We start from the raw sequence: 19,150 nt of genomic DNA on the forward strand, positions 1-19,150 counted from the left end.
TGTACATTGTTCGCCCAACACGACGACCGTCATTGGTACCTCGTTGTCGTGGCATTTTCTCATCACCTTCCTGGCCAGCAGCTGGGTGGCTACGCGCACCCCTTTGTCTTGAATGCTACTAATTACGTAGCCTCTCTGCTTCTTTTCCAACTTGTATTTCTTCTTCATGGCCTCTGTGAGCACCAAATCTCTACTTTTGCCAGCTATTTCCGCGGGGTCCCTTCCCGTATAAGGAAGCCGAGAAATCCTATGAATAATCTTCGCCATGATGGGAATAGGCTCCTCCAACCACAAGTACGCATCATGCACCAACCAAAGCAGTTTCCTGATGACAATGATTGTGATCGGTGCTCGGTGAAAGTGTGGAATCCATAGAAGGTGGAGTAGCCCGGCCTCCTGCACACCGGGCAGCCAATTCTGTGAATCTAGCATTGTAACTGACCACTCCTTGCTTTGTTTCATGAGTTTTCTAGTCTCCAAATGTGGGAACTTTTTGCTGTCCACGAGGTCCCAATCTTCAAATTTCACCGTGGGCATGTGGCTCAGAACTGAACCTTCAAACAGAATTCCATCTAGGAGGAGCGAGGTTTAGAGTGCACCCTTAACGACATCCAAATCCTTGGGTACTTTTACTTTCCCTCTCCGAGAGAGGACATAATTGGGCAGTTTTATTGCAGCTTTCATTGGCTGAATGTATTCCTCCATTTCTTCATCCACCTCGATTTCTTCTACGAAAGCCTAGAGATCTTCCTCCTCATCATCTGTATCAAGATTAATAGCCTTGCCCTTGTCTTCCATAGATATTTTACTAAACCACATATTTAACAGAGACATGCGGACTGGTCTTGCTTCCCATGGATCCTTGGCCTCGGCATCTGGTGCGATTTTGGAATTTCTGGTGCATCCCCCACCGACAGTGTAGGGCTCTGTGCGACTTCGTTGGTTGTCGTCATCATTTTATTGAAGAAGTCATGTGTCTCCTTTGGAAATGTCTCAAACATTGAACTTGCTCTCAAAGCCTCCAAATTCGTAAGGTCCATACCCATTTGATTGTGCAACAACTGAATTCTCAAAAACGCCAAGGGTTGTTTGCTGGATAGGCACCTGTGATTTATAGGCCTTTTCGAATTCAAATTAGATCATTCCCCCTTATTCGTCCCATTAATTCTAGATTGGTGGTAGATCATCCCAAAATCTAATTTTGACCTCATGTCCTAATTGCTCGCTTCCCACTCCTCGTTGTCTTAAATGGGACATCTTGTTATGAACAGTGACACCAACAGTCACTTCCCAGCCTATCCGCAGAACAACGCAACCCCATATGCGAGGGTGCGACCCCTGTGACATAATGATCTTGTGCACAACCTCCTTATCACACAACTCCCATATAGACTCTTTTATAGTCTCGTGCTTTCTTTCAACTGCTTGGAGTGCTGAGACTATGCTTCCTACGGATAATTAGGTGGTCACACCACTTGTGCGAGGCTTCAATTCACCTTCCAGCCTAGTTTGCAGGCACTCCTCGATTACCATCGCGACAGTCAGTGCCGTGCATTCATCCTTATGCAGTGCACTCCCCTAGTTACTCTGTTTGGTAAGGTGCGGTCACAGCCATGGTAGTAGAGCCACAAATTCTCGGTGACAATCTTCTAATGTAGTGGTATGGCTGCCCATATATTGTCCTGTCATTCTAGCAACGTAACATGCTTGCGCGATTTCAGTTCCCAGTTTTTTGATTTCCACGTACATTAACATGCTTTCCTACCTCAGTTGCACCTGATCTTCTTCGAGTTCGCGAAGCTTAAGGTTCCCTCACCAAATGGATTTCTGAATCTGCATATGTTTGTCCTCACGTGGATGCCTAATTCCTTCATCCTAGTCCTCACATACTATCCCAAATGTGGGAGCTATTATGTGAGGATTCCTTTCCTCCAAAACTATGGCCTTGACTCTACTCTTCAGCTTCAAAATCATTTCCGTGCTTAGGCTTTTGCAAATGGCCCTATCGGCCCATCGGACCGCTAGTACATGCAGGTCCCAATCAGTTAGTCTCGCATGGTGAACTCTATTCAAGATTCCACATACCTTCTTGAATTCTTCTATATGGAACTTTTGTGGTGTGTGTCACCTTTCTTGCTGCTGGATCTTGTTCCAATTTTCGATCCTTAGTTTGGGGTGTGTTCGTGTCGACTGGAAAGCACACGTCTGTACCCATCGACATAAGTGGGCGTGCAAGCTGCTTTGCCTTGGCTGCCTGACTCTTGTTCGAAGTTGGGGGCTTACAAAACACAGGCGCATCATCCTTCTATATCCGTGCCAGTCCTCAAAATTGTTGTGATGTGTACCCCACCATCGTGCAGGTGTTGCGTGCAACACCCATTTCAACGCATCAAACTGCTACTGTTTTGGTACTGTGCTTTCAAATTTTCTCAAGAATTCATCCACCATTGTCAGTACATTATATGTCAGTAGCTTTTGTGCCTCTATTGTCATGAAACGTAGTGATGTAACCATCATGTTGTAATTTAGCGTTGTCACTTCGTGCAACCGATTCTACCAGCGCTCTAGTTCTTCGTCTAAATTTGGAGTGCAGGAGTTTTCGCGCTCCCATGAGGTCCTCCCATCTGCAGTCAGATTCACCCAATCCTGGTCTCATGCAATTATCTTATAAATACAATCAATATCATCATCGCGCACTAGTTCAGTGTAGCGTGCTCCTTCGGCTAGGTCCAGTGGGACTACTATGCGTAGCGACTTTTTCTCAAAGATCATTTTGTGCTTCTTCAGATTGATGAATCCATTCATATTGGTGGCCTAGTCTATTCCTAACAACGCTGGGTAGGGATTTCTATCATCGATAATCTCTATCACTTCAAAATTACTTTGTGTGCTCGCGCCTTCAATATCAACTGTTACCCCTTGCAACCTTCCCATGGGAAAAATCTTCTGTTGCTTTGCCATTTGTAGTTGAATAGGGGACCACTGTAACGCAGGCCTGTCCATACATTCCCATGTTTGCTTCGGTAATACATTTGCATTCGAACACAGATCTAGGATTACTTGATCCATTTCATACTCACCAATATGTGCAGTCAACCTCATCTCCCTTCCAGTACGCAATGCGAGCTTCCACAATTTTCGGACTACCCGTGATTCCCCTGACCCCACGCACCTGGTGATCAGTTCCTGTAGTCCTTTAACTGCCTTGTTGTTGAGCAACAGTTTCATGCATGTCTCCAGAAAGGTATTAATCATTCAAGGATCCATTCTTGTCTTTAGTTGATCCTTACTACTTGAAGTGGAGGCCTTTGCGAAGCTCTTCTTAGCTTCCATGAACGTCTCCTTTGCACATTATAAGTCAAACTCAGGTTCCTTTGAAGGAGCCTTGTGAACCCATGTATCTTCCTCGGGCTACTTCCCCTTATCCTCCCCCATGGTCGCACCACTTCTGAGCACCATGTTCACATTCAGGTCTTCTTTGTGTGGTTTAGACCTCATCATTTGTACATTTTGAGTTGAAGGAGGCTAGAATACCCCTTTTTCACACATCTGTGTGATCAACGTAGGGAAATATATTGTTTCATGATCAAACTGAGCACAGTACGAATAGGATACCCTCTTCAGGTTGGTATAATCGTGGGCATAGTGCCTTGGTCCTCCAAAATTGTAACAAATTAACTATTCGTGGCTTCTTCCTGGTCCCATCCCTCCTCGTTCTCGACCTCGCCCTTGAAATCCAGCGTGCACCATCCCTGCAGCTGGGTTGAGAGTTCACATTTTTGTCTATATCCTATAGGCTGGGGTCTGATCCATCATTAACTCGTAGCTGTGACAAGTGTGCTCGTTGTGGCTTACCAACTTGCAAAAATTAAAAAAACAACTGTTGGCAAGTCTGTGTATACTTCTGCAGCAATTGAAAATTATCCATCGTGTGTTTTCCTCCTATCTGACAGATCGCACACCACAATGTCGGTGCCGCACTCAGCTCTGCCTGTGCCTCTGGTCTCAATGGCATTGGCCACCCTCCTACCAAGTAGTTCACGAAAACTGGACAATGATCCTTGTCATGGCCCTATCCTTTGCATTTTATGCACCATACTTCCTTGTGCACCTCTAGCCGCAGTTCCCTATCTTGCTTTAAGATTTGGATTTCCAAACAAAAAATCTACAGTTGCGCATGGATTTGCTGAACTCCCAACCCAACGTCTTGTATCGGGGTCTCATGTAATCTCATTGCCATCTCCAACACTTCGGCCAGGGTAGAAAGTTTCTGCTATGACAACGTTGTCCTCAAGTGTGGTGTCAGAGATGCTACAAACCATGCACCATGTTGTGCATCAGTTAGCATCGTATTGGCCTCACAGATCATACTCTTTAGCTTTTGGTCTAGATCCCAGTGAGTCTCTCCTAGAAGCATCACGATCTCTTTAAACCCGATGATTGACTACATCTCTGATTTAGGCCTGTTAAATTCTCTTTTCAACGCATTCTGGATCTCTACTATCCCTGTGTTTGGGTGGTCGTTAGAGTGCTTGATGTACCACGTTAATTCATGATCCTGTAGTGCGCTCACCAATGTATCCTTCTTAATATTGTCATACATGACACCTTGTGCTTCCCATACTACTCTTACCACGAAGCAGAATTGGTCCAGATCCTCGTTCCCTACACCTCTGAATACTGGTAGTTTGATCACGCTCGCCATAGCAAATTGTGGAGGTGGTGGAGGTGGAGTGGGCGGGGATGGAGGTGAGGGAGGTGAAGCGGGTGGCAGGGTGGGTGGAGGTAACCCTAGAATCTGCTTCCTTATCAAACTGATCGTGCTTCACGGAGAGACCTTAGTGAGCTCTTCTTCACTCTCTCCCGAAGGTGAAATTAAGGGACTGTTATCTAACTCTTCGCTGCTTTTGTATATCATTCCACTCTGCGTTTTCCCAAACATTAAGGTATTTGCATGACCCTCTTTTCACATAATAGAATCTTAATCCAGGTATTCAAATATTTAATATACTTACCTCACGGTCCCCTAAGAAAATGTCGTTCTGCTTCTCTGTAGCTCACGGTCGTGTCTATTGTAAACTTAGTGATAAATCCCCCTATTATTCGGTCGAGCCAATGGTCCACAACTCGCGCGATCTTATCTTTTGATGCCTCTAGAATGCGCACTATTTCCAGAGTCCACACTATTGGTTTGTCGAGCCTACACCATCCTTGGTTTTCAGCTAATATCACGATCCACTAATGTAGTTAAGAAGGAAATGATGCAAAGAAAATCTCTTGGATTTCCGTATACATGTAGCGATCCAGCCACTTTTTCTCATATACTTGTGGAGTTCTATTTTCCTGTGTCGTGAACTCATGAATCTTCTTATCCAACCACTCTTCAATTTGCTTGTTTATTGGGTTCCATGGGCATGACATCAGACATCCCTTAGGCAGATCCCTCTCTCGGCAACAGAACCATTTGTTGGCTACGTGGGGCCTGACCCAGGTTCAGAAGTGATTTAGCCAAGCAAATCCCGATTCTATTGGCCCTTTTGGCAACAGTTCCGAAGCACAAACTGAGGTCTCACCTGAAGTAGTATGGGGGGGTGCTGGAACTAGGTTTTCTCACCCTAGGGATGTCTTGATGAAGGTTCTGGAGGTTCACGGTCCGCACCTGCGCGCTTGCGCTGCTCTGCGCAACAGGATGTGCGCACCTCTGTAAGGGTGTGAATACAGTACTATCCTGATCTCTATCCTTATTGTGCTATTATATTAGTGCTTTGACTTAGTTTGTGCGGGCCCAATATTCTTATTACTTATTCAACTTTCAAGTAAGTGCACATAATCAAAACTAATACAAATGCATAAATATAAACAGAACCATAGATGCACAATATTCTAAATCAAACTTATCTTTATTAATAATCCTTTTCAAGTTCAGCTCAATTACAAACCCAAATCTGCCCTGTGCACTCAGCTGCAGGAGTCCACGCACTTATCTACGGATTCTACTAGGCCTCTGTCCACTCAGCTGCAGAGCCTCTTCCTACTACTATGACCCAATACACTTCAGATCCACTTCTATCCTCTAACCATGCCTTCGCATCTATTTATTACTTTCTTTCTTCCCAAAAACTATCTTTACACTTAGAGCTTCGCTCTATTTATACAATCCCATGGTCCGCGGACCATGCGTAGGATGACACAAGTTTACATTATTTTACAAATCTTAAGGCATACAACCCTACGACTCATCCTAGACTTTCGTGCTCCGCACCCATACTTCACAAAGTCTTACAATACAATTGACCAAAACTCTCGCTTTAAGCCCCAAAACCTATTGTGGGGGATTCGATGCCCAACACACATACCTTCCGAAGTTAGCCATAGTCTTCCCTACACCAAAGTTCCCTACAACCTTGGAGGTGTGAGCCTATATAATCGCCTACAATTTCTCACCTTTAGGAACACATAGTTTTCAGCAGAGTCTCCTATGCAACAGCTGCCTACGCAGTCTTATATCAAGTACAACAATCAGCAAGTTGTCTTAATAGCTACCGCGCAGCCCCAAATTAATACCACGCAGCAGCAACATGTGGTCTTAACAGCTCCCACGCAGCCCCAAATTAATACCACGGAGAAAAATACCCTCCATTGTAACTTAACCCTACCACATCGCATGCAATCCCAACCAGCGCTGCCAGGCTCACCCATGCATCCTCTGCAACCAGTGCTCTTAGGCTCACCCACACATCCTCTCCAACCAGTGCTGTCCCAACCTATAGCAACACACAAAGACCAGGAACAATACAATAATAGTAAACCTATATCACAGAACAATAACAATAATAAACCCAATTAGAAAAAGGACAATTTGGTCATAAATTTATCTAACCTACAACTAAATGAACACATCCTAAACTTATTAAGTAAAGGATTAAATTTTTCCATCACACCTCGCAAAATCCCTGTTGAAGACATTTTGTGCAATATTGAATATGGCATCAAAAACCTTCCTGACAACATAAAAGAACAAATCAGACAAGACTGTTCAATCACCCTTAGGAAAGCAAAACCCCCCAAAAGCAATGTCAGCAAACAAGAGTATCTAGCTCTCAAAACCTTGAACTCCAACCCTGATATTGTAGTGTTGAAAGCAGACAAAGGAGGAGCCACCGTTATCATGAACAAAAATGACTACAAAGAAAAAATGCTAGATCATCTAAATAACAGTGGCTGCTACAGAAAACTCAACAAAAACCCATTAAACAATATCTCCAAAAAAGTTTGCAACCTAATCAAAACTAGTAAGATACAAGACAACAAAAATCTCATAGTAAACAATCCATACACACCAAGAATATATGGAGCCCCAAAGATTCACAAGGAGGACATCCCTCTCAGACCAATAGTAAACACGATTAATGGACCTACATACCATCTAGCAAAACACCTAGCCAAGAAACTAAAACCACTAGTAGGAAACACTGACTCTTTTGTCAAAGACTCAACCCAATTCATTGAAGAAATCAAGAACATCAAACTTGATCAAGATGACATTTTAGTTAGTTTTGATGTCACTGCATTGTATACCAATATCCCCATTAATGATGCCATGGAGGTTATCTGCAAACTAACAGACCCAGACACATCAAAACTCATAGAAATTTGCCTGAGATCAACCTTTTTCAGCTTCATGGAAGATATTTATGAACAAACTTGCGGAGTCGCCATGGGGTCGCCCCTATCCCCTATTATTGCCAATTTATTTATGGAGGACTTTGAAAACAAAGCCCTTAGGACAGCACCCCTGAAACCTAAATTGTGGAAAAGATATGTGGATGACACATTCATCATATGGCCTCATGGAAGAGAAACCCTAGAAACCTTCAAGCAACACCTAAATAGTTTATCCCCTTCCATAAAATTCACTATGGAAGTCGAGGTCAACAAGAGCCTCCCTTTCCTAGATATCCTCATCACTAGGAATGAGGATGGCTCTATATCCCACCAGGTATATAGAAAAAAGACTCATACAGAACAATATTTACATGCCTCCTCACATCATCACCCTACCCTCAAACTAGGAGTCCTCAACACATTAGCAACTAGAGCTCTTAGAATCTCTGACAAGGAACACCTAGAAAAAGAAACAGAACACCTTATTGAAGTTTTCCTAAAAAATGGATACAATAAACATCAAGCTATCAAGGCCATAAATAAGGCAAAAAATGGACCTAACAAAAATAAAAACCTTGATAATATTAAAGGTAAAGTTAACCTCCCTTACATACAAGGGTCTACAGACAAATTTCCCACATCCTGAAAAACAATGGAATTCTATCCACTTTTAAACCCTTAAACACTATTCGTAACTGCCTTAATCCTGTGAAAGACAAATTGACCCTAAATGCCATAAAGGTGTCTACTTAATTCCTTGCTCATGTGGCAAGCCCTATGTAGGTGAGACTGGGAGATCCTTTAAAACAAGAATCCAGGAACACTTAGCAGACATAAAACACAATCAATCCAAATCCTTAGCTCTAGCTGAACATTCTGATAAAACTAAGCACCGAATTGCATAGAAGATACCCGTATCTTAGCTAGGAGTGATCACTACTTCATAAGGAAATTCAGAGAAGCCATAGAAATTAGCAAACACCCCAATAACCTAAACAGAGACGATGGATGGACCATAAACAAAAACTGGGTTCCATTCCTATCATCCAAATCTACCCCTAACTATAATCCTCCCCTTATTAACCTAGAACAAACATAAAAGTTCTAATCCATTTTAATGTAATAACACACTATGACCTATATCTTAGCTGACACATTCATTATAACAATTAAAAAGTAATAATTAAAATTGATAAATACATTGAAATAAATATAATTATAACAATTAAAAAGTAATAATTAATAATTAATTAAGATAATAATTAAAATAAATACAATTTAAACCATTAAAATTAATAATTAAAATAGTTATAAACATAATAATTAAAATAAATAAAAATAAATATATAAATATAATTTGAAAATCATATAAATATAAGATTAATTAAAATAAATAAATAATTAAAACTAGTTATCAGTGATTAAATATAATTACAACAATTGACATTGAAATTAATAATTAAAAGAATCTTAATTATAATAATTAAAATAAAAATAATTAATTAAAATAAAAATAATCAAAATTAAATTAAAATAATTATATAATTAGATAATTAGAAAATCATATAAATATTAGATTAACTAAAATAAATAATTAAAACGAATTATAATTAGAATAATTAAAATAGAGATAATTAATTAAAAATAAATTAAATTAATTAAAAAGAAAAAGAAGAAGAAGAAGAAGATAATTAGATAATTAAAACGAATATAATTAACCATAAACCTAAGGGAAAAAGAATAATTAAATCAATTACATCTGTCGGCTAAGCATCTCCATATATATAAGTGAAAAATAAGACCAGTCTTTCAACATTCTCTCACATCCTGAAGATGAACCACCGTTGCTGGTTCGAAACGTCGATGAAAAAGAATCCTTATGCGATGTATCCGAAAGATAATTTGAACAATGATGAAACTCGCAGAAACCTCAAAGACAAGATACTCACCCAATACGGAAGGGAGATTATGAAAGAAGTTCGTAGATTTGAACGACACAGATGGTTGTTAACGAAAAAGAAGACTGACCTTACATTTCTGAAGAGATGCAGAGACTCATCAATTATTCCTACCTTTGCCAAAATCAATCATTCTCTGAGAAGCCAACGCAATGATCAAATATTCATCAAAGCCAGCATTGCTCTTATTCGAAGCGAAATCAGGAAAACCAGGTATGAACTTAGCACTTTATCTCAAAAAACTTATAATCTTCATAAAAATTTAGCTAATTCAATAAAACCAGAATTATGGGTGCTCATTGACTCAGCTTCTGCACTAAAAGCTATTAGACTAGAACAAATTACTATCACTAAACAAACTCAAAAATTCTCCAAACTCTTGGACAAAAAAGCAGCTCTCCGCACTCATTCTAGAATCAATGCTTCACAAATTTCCTCATTAAAATCCCTTATCAGTCATAATCTTTCAGTTAATAACAATAATAATACTGGAAACCTAAACCTAACAGCAAACCCAACACATAACAGCGTAACATCTACCTCCGTTCAGAATACACCCTTCAACAAATGCAACCCAGCCGCCTCACAGCCTCACAAACTGACCACCCAATCAAAACACAACCCAGCCCCCTCACATTCCACTCAATGCACACCGCTTAAAGCCCAACCTGCGTTGTTTAGCTCCAGTCAACACTCACACCATACGCTCCACTCTCCCACGCTGTCTCATACACTGCACCCCATCCCACGCAGTCTTATGCAGTCTTCGGTCTCCTATGCAAACAACCCCAACCCAAGCAGTCCCCTATGCCATCATCAGCACCCTCCTACGCAGTTTTCAGCAGAGTCTCCTACGCAACAGCCCCCTACGCAGTCTTATATCAAGCACAACAATCAGCAAGTTGTCTTAATAGCTACCACGCAGCCCCAAATTAATACCACGCAGCAGCAACATGTGGTCTTAACAGCTCCCACGCAGCCCCAAATTAATACCACGCAGCAAAATACCCTCCATTGTAACTTAACCCTACCACATCGCATGCAATCCCAACCAGCGCTGTCAGGCTCACCCACGCATCCTCTCCAACCAGCGCTGTCCCAACCTACAGCAACACACAAAGACCAGGAACAATACAATAATAGTAAACCTATATCACAGAACAATAACAATAATAAACCCAATTATAAAAAGGACAATTTGGTCATAAATTTATCTAACCTACAACTAAATGAACACATCCTAAACTTATTAAGTAAAGGATTAAATTTTTCCATCACACCTCGCAAAATCCCTGTTGAAGACATTCTGTGCAATATTGAATATGGCATCAAAAACCTTCCTGACAACATAAAAGAACAAATCAGACAAGACTGTTCAATCACCCTTAGGAAAGCAAAACCCCCCAAAAGCAATGTCAGCAAACAAGAGTATCTAGCTCTCAAAACCTTGAACTCCAACCCTGATATTGTAGTGTTGAAAGCAGACAAAGGAGGAGCCACCATTATCATGAACAAAAATGACTACAAAGAAAAAAATGCTAGATCATCTAAACAACAGTGGCGGCTACAGAAAACTCAACAAAAACACATTAAACAATATCTCCAAAAAAGTTTGCAACCTAATCAAAACTAGTAAGATAGAAGACAACAAAAATCTCATAGTAAACAATCCATACACACCAAGAATATATGGAGCCCCAAAGATTCACAAGGAGGACATCCCTCTCAGACCTATAGTAAACACGATTAATGGACCTACATACCATCTAGCAAAACACCTAGCCAAGAAACTAAAACCACTAGTAGGAAACATTGACACTTTTATCAAAGACTCAACCCAATTCATTGATGAAATCAAGAACATCAAACTTGATCAAGATGACATTTTAGTTAGTTTTGATGTCGCTACATTATATACCAATATCCCCATTAATGATGCCATGGAGGTTATCTGCAAACTAACAGACCCAGACACATCAAAACTCATAGAAATTTACCTGAGATCAACCTTTTTCAGCTTCATGGAAGATATTTATGAACAAACTTGCGGAGTCGCCATGGGGTCGCCCCTATCCCCTATTATTGCCAACTTATTTATGGAGGACTTTGAAAAAAAAGCCCTTAGGACAGCACCCCTGAAACCTAAATTGTGGAAAAGATATGTGGATGACACATTCATCATATGGCCTCATGGAAGAGAAACCCTAGAAACCTTCAAGCAACACCTAAATAGTTTATCCCCTTCCATAAAATTCACTATGGAAGTCGAGGTCAACAAGAGCCTCCCTTTCCTAGATATCCTCATCACTAGGAATGAGGATGGCTCTATATCCCACCAGGTATATAGAAAAAAGACTCATACCAAACAATATTTACATGCCTCCTCACATCATCACCCTACCCACAAACTAGGAGTCCTCAACACATTAGCAACCAGAGCTCTTAGAATCTCTGACAAGGAACACCTAGAAAAAGAAACAGAACACCTTATTGAAGTTTTCCTAAAAAATGGATACAATAAACATCAAGCTATCAAGGCCATAAATAAGGCAAAAACTGGACCTAACAAAAATAAAAACCTTGATAATATTAAAGGTAAAGTCAACCTCCCTTACATACAAGGGTCTACAGACAAAATTTCCCGCATCCTGAAAAACAATGGAATTCTAACCACTTTTAAACCCTTAAACACTATTCGTAACTGCCTTAATCCTGTGAAAGACAAAATTGACCCTAAATGCCATAAAGGTGTCTACTTAATTCCTTGCTCATGTGGCAAGCCCTATGTAGGTGAGACTGGGAGATCCTTTAACACAAGAATCCAGGAACACTCAGCAGACATAAAACACAATCGATCCAAATCCTCAGCTCTAGCTGAACATTCTGATAAAACTAAGCACCAAATTTGCATAGAAGATACCCGTATCTTAGCTAGGAGTGATCACTACTTCATAAGGAAATTCAGAGAAGCCATAGAAATTAGCAAACACCCTAATAACCTAAACAGAGACGATGGATGGACCATAAGCAAAAACTGGGTTCCAATCCTATCATCCAAATCTACCCCTAACTATAATCCTCCCCTTATTAACCTAGAACAAACATAAAAGTTCTAATCCATTTTAATGTAATAACACACTATGACCTATATCTTAGCTGACACATTCATTATAACAATTAAAAAGTAATAATTAATAATTAATTAAGATAATAATTAAAATAAATACAATTTAAACCATTAAAATTAATAATTAATTAAAATAAACAAATAATTAAAATATATAAAAATTTAAAAACAATTAAAATTAATAATTAAAATAGTTATAAACATATAATTAAAATAAATAAATAATTAAAATAAATAAAAATAAATATATATATAATTTAAAAATCATATAAATATAAGATTAATTAAAATAAATAAATAATTAAAACAATAGTTATAAACATAATAATTAAAATAAATAATTAATAAATAATTATTATTTTTTAATTAATAATTAATAATTAATAATTAATTAATTATTACTTTTTAATTAATAATTAAAAAGTAGTAATTAATAATTAATTAAAATAATAATTAAAATAAATACAATTTAAAACATTAAAATTAATAATTAATTAAAATAAACAAATAATTAAAAAATATATAAAAATTTAAAAACAATTATATAATCAATATGATTACAACAATTAAAATTAATAATTAAAATAGTTATAAACATAATAATTAAAATAAATAAAAATAAATATATAAATATAATTTAAAAATCATATAAATATAAGATTAATTAAAATAAATAAATAATTAAAACTAGTTATCAGTAATTAAATATAATTACAACAATTGACATTGAAATTAATAATTAAAAAAATCTTAATTATAATAATTAAAATAAAAATAATCAAAATTAAATTAAATTAATTATATAACTAGATAATTAGAAAATCATATAAATATTAGATTAACTAAAATAAATAATTAAAACGAATTATAATTAGAATAATTAAAATAGAGATAATTAATTAAAAATAAATTAAATTAATTTAAAAAAAAGAAGATAATTAGATAATTAAAACGAATATAATTAACCATAAACCTAAGGGAAAAGGAATAATTAAATCAATTATGTCGGCTAAGCATCTCCATATATATAAGTGAAAAATAAGACCAGTCTTTCAACATTCTCTCACATCCTGAAGATGAACCACCGTTGCTGGTTCGAAACGTCGATGAAAAAGAATCCTTATGTGATGTATCCGAAAGATAATTTGAACAATGATGAAACTCGCAGAAACGTCAAAGACAAAACACATAGCTTATCGAACCTATAAAGTAACCCATCTTGGAGACCATATTCAACAATGCTATTGCCATCATGCACATGAATATGGCTCTCACACTATTGATACACCTCCTTTAAGTCTCCATCCTCTAAATATGGCTCCCTATATGCATCATGGGTGAATGGATCCATGTGCACAAGAGTCCCAAATCTATAATATTTGATGTTGGTGGTCTTGAAAGCATGTCGACCAACTTGTTTGTGTTTCCCTTCTTATACTTGATCACCAAATGAAACTGTTGTAAGAACCCCATCCACTTGTAATGTCTAGTTTTCCATAGCTTACTATAAACCTAAAAGTACTGTAATGAATCGTGATCTGTGTGGATTATTGTCTCCTTTCCCATTAGATCATGCTTCCACTTCTTCTTAGCTTTCACCATGGAATAGAGCCCCTTGTCATAGGTAAGGTAGTTAAGTACTTCCCCATGAAAAACTTTGGAATGGTAGCATATAATCCTTCCTTCCTACATCAAGAAAACACCCATATCATACCCATTCACATCTATCTTGATTTCAAATAGTTGTTGCAAGTTTTGTAATGCAAGAACTAGTGCTTGAATTGTCTTCTTCTTTAACTCCTCTAAATCCCTCTGATAACCTTTTATGCACTGGAAACACTTTCCACTTGCTGTTATGGTGTGGAGAAGTGCTGCTACTACTGAAAACAAGGCTATGAATTTCCTTAGCTACTATGATACCCCAAAGAAACTCCTAACCTTAGCAACATTAGTAGGCACCAACCATTTCATGATGGCCTCCATCTTGGAAGGGTTTATCTTTAGCTTTCCTCCCTTGATCACATACTCCAAATACACAAAGGACTATTGCGCAAAATCACACTTATTGAGATTTACTAGTAGCTAATGCTTCTTCAATGTTTCCAATACCTATGTCAAATGTGAAATATGCTCCTCCCGGGTAGCACTATATACCAATATATTATCCAAATAGACAATAACAAAAGAATATATAAAAGGGCGCAATACATCATCCATTAATCTCATTAATGTAGTTGGTGCATTGCATAGGCCAAATGGAATAAATAACCACTCATACAAACATTGTTTGGTTTTGAAGGTTGTCTTCCATGTATATTCTTCTTTGACTCGAGCTTGATGATATTCGGACCTCAAGTTCAGCTTGGTGAAGTAATTTTCTTGCTACAATTGGTCCAACAAATCATCTATCCTAGGCAGGGGGTATATGTTCTTGAGCATGATTTTCTTCAACGACCTATAATCTATACATATCCACCAAGTCCCATCCTTATTCGGCATAATTATGATGGGTGGACCACATGGTGATGTACTCGGTCAAATGACACCATGTTCCCAGCAACTTCTACAACCATCAAATGACATCTCAATATTTAGCGATGGGGACTTCGGCAATAGCTGGATCTCATGTTCCACTTCTCTCTTAAGTGGTAAACCTTTAGGTTCTCGGAACAAATACATGTATGCATGTAACAACTTCTCCAAAAAAAATAATTGTTTCTTAGTACACCCCTCTATGGATGCCTTGTAACTTATTGACTCCTCTTTAGGCTAGATTTCTCTGAAAAACAATAAAACATACTTCTTGCTGGAATTAATAAATTTCATGGCTTGGTTGGCACATACTAGTGAAATTTTCGACTTGCCTTTGTGAAAATTGATAATGAATGATATTCCATCCTTGACGAGTTGATACTGGTTGGCTCTCCTCATGAATATTGCATCATGAATGTACATGTGTGGACTCCTAAACACAACTCCACATACATCAAGGGGAACCACATCTAGGTCTACTTCATTAATAAAATCAACGATTGTAGCAAATCTAATTTTGGATTGTTTTGTTACCTTGAGCTTTGCATCCTTATTTACCCATCCTAGTTGGTATGGGTTTGGATTATGATGAAATTACAACCCCTACTTCTTGACCAGCTCTCCTGCAATGAGATACACTTGTGATCTTGAGTCAAACAGAGCATCAATATTCATCTTCTTGACTTGTATCTTTATATGGAAGAGTTTGGTGATTTCTTTTTCTTCTTGTTGCTGACATTAGAGAAATTTAGAGGTCTAAAATGGGCCTGCTAAGGAAAATGTACAACCAAAATAAACTTTATAAGAACCAGTAGGATTAAAGATGATGATGTCAACCATGGGGGATGATTCACCATTTTTAGGGTAAAAATGTAAAAAGATTAAAAAATATTAAAATAATAAAACTACGTTTTCAACTTGTATTTTCAACTTATCTCCCTAAGGTTTTACTCAAATTTTGAGGAGTACTCCTTGGATGCTATCCATCCAATGAGTGTTCTCACTCGAAATTTGAGTAAATTGATAGGGAGATAAGTTGAAAATACGAGTTGAAAAAGTAGTTTTTCTTCTGTCCCTCTAAAATTTGATGATGTAATCTATTCTTATTTTATTCTTTCCACTATTATTTTATAATTTCCTTAGGAGGCCCATTTTATACCTCAAAATTCCCCTTATGAGGCTACTCAGATTCAACTCCTTCTGCACTGAAGTACACACTATTTTCTCTTTCACATATGAGCTTCTTTCAAGTAGGTTGCTCAAATCTACGGCCATGAGATTCTTCTTCTTATTATCTATCTTCTTGTTCTTTGGGTTTAGCTCTGGATGCAAGTTCCAGTACTTCTCCTATGTATGGCCATCAATGTTGCAGTGGTTGCTAGGATCTTTGCACTGGTGTGTTGTAGTTGTCATCTTCTTATCTTTTCCCCATTTTTTCTTCTTCTTCCCTTCCTTAGAATCTTATTGTTTCTCCTTCTACTTCGATCCAGTTGATTTCTCTCTTTTCAGGCATATGGTCTCTAGGTATTGTGCCTGTACACAAGCTGCGCCCATCAATTTGGGCTTGAACAACATCACTTGTTCACGCATATGGAGGTGAATACCCCCCAAATAATTGAGGAGTATGTATAGGTTCTTTGGAGAGATACCCAACATTATAGCCATCTTTCTGAATTTTTTGGTGTACTCCTGCACACTTTGGCTCAAATTTTTCCTGAAGTAATTCCACCAAATTCACTGATCCTCCATGTATCCAATGGGATAAAATGTGACTTAATGAGGGTTTTGAAATCCTCCCACCTAGTCAGTGGAGGTTATCCCTCTAGCCACAGTGTTTCCATGTGGCTCTCCCACCATGTCAGTGCATGGCCCTCTAATTTCAACTCCGCAAATAAGGTCTTTTGTCCTTCCTCAATCTGATGGATGCTGAAATAAACTTCCAGTTTTTGCAACTAGTGATTGAGCTTCAGAGCATCGATCTCACCATGGTACAACTTGATACTGAATTTTTATTCCATTTTAAACATGGATTGATTCACGACACTCAAATTAGGTTGATCTTTTTTTGTTTATTTCTTCTACTAGTTCTTCATTTCTCCCCAATCTTTTGATACTTTTTCTGATTTTTACTCTGTATACGAGCCCCCATCTTCTCGAAATATCCCTAGTTTTTTATTCAAGGTCGCCATGAGTAGGTTTACATTGAAATTGATATCTGTGACTTGTTTTTCAAACCATGTAAACCTCACCTCTACAGGATCACGAGGTTTGTTTACAAATTCATCGGTCATGATTAGGGTTTTACGATTTTCGGCCCTGCCAATCTAGATCCCTGAAATCTCCATATAATACCGAAAAAAACTTGCTCTGATACCAAATGATCTGTAAAATGTTGTGGATATTCCACTGGATATTTCATCACAACATATTTGATAATAATATATTTAAATTCTGAAATTTTACACTATTACAGTTTTATTAAAGTTCTAGATTTGTAAATTTAACTGTAATTAGTCCATGCATGCAAATGGGAATTGTGAAAAAAAAGAGAGAATGAAAAAATAAGTTCACAAACACACACATAAGACAAAAAATATGCTTTGGGAAACCCTCTCAGGAGAAAACCTAGCTGGAAGGTTAGGTCACATCGCTCTCTTTCTCTGTCTGGAAAATAAGACTGCAAATACAAAGAAGTAATGCATGTGACCCATTGGTTGCTTCAATGTACATATCCTCTATGTGTTCTTTGCCTTCTATCTCTCTTGGATATCTTTGCTCAACTATGGAAAAACAATTCTCGAAGATTGGAATGCCTCTTCCTCCTAGCAGCCCAGTTATAACATATCGCGATAGCCTACCAATCGTTAAGTTTGACTACATCAACTCTTTACTAGAGTTACAATATAGAAACTTATAGAGTTTTTTGCATCAAAAACACGTGCCTATCCCCCTTTCCATGAATAATGTGGGCTAACGTGACATCCTCTTGAAATATAGGTGTGAAAACAGGAAGGTCAAATTCTAAGTGGCATAAATTTTGCATATGGACTTAGATTGACACACTTCTTGCACCCTTGGAGCACTATTTGTGTGTAGAATAACATGAAAATGTGCAGTGATAAAACATAAAAATTTTATCTCCAAAAAACATCATTGGATGCCTCAAAACACTCTGGAAGGTTTCAAAACTCGTTTCACCAAACTAGGTCCCATCGGTAAAAGTAGTCATGTGAGCTAATTCCTCCACCTTTTCCACTTTGAATGCATCGAGATGGAAAAAAGCTTCTACTGAATGAGGTGAGGAAATTTTTCCTTCACCTTCTCCATGGCATACAATTTAGCTCTTCCTGGAAGTTGTCCCTTCAACCTAATCTTCCAAAGGTCATGATGCCACTGTCTTGTAGTTTTAGACCTCTTCTATAAAACTGTATTTTCTGTCAACTCTGCATGAGAATTTGATGCCAAATCCTCCACAGAAGGTAGGAATTGTTCCTCTTCTTCATCTAGCATGGAAGGTTCATAGAGTTTCAAATTATCCACATTCATAACTAAGTAAATGCACATATATGGTGGTAAATTGAGTTGATACACTACAACAAAACCAGCGATTAGCGTCCCTTTTTACTTCTTTTTTTTGCATCTAGAGCCCATTTTTGGTGCTATTTGCATCCATTTATCAAATATGGTGCAAAACTTGACACAAAATTTGCATCAAGTTTTGCACCAAATCTTACACCAAGTTTAGCACCAGGTATTGCAATAGGTTTTGCACCACGTTTTGCACCAAATTTTATGCCAAGTTTTGTGTCATCCTTTACACCAGGTTTTGTTCCAGGTTTTGCATCAAGTTTGGCACCTAATTTTGTTT

This window comes from Pinus tabuliformis, chromosome 8, assembly GCF_031772625.1.
Source record: "Pinus tabuliformis cultivar Carrire ecotype Pingquan chromosome 8, CPIR1, whole genome shotgun sequence".
Lineage (NCBI taxonomy): Eukaryota > Viridiplantae > Streptophyta > Pinopsida > Pinales > Pinaceae > Pinus > Pinus tabuliformis.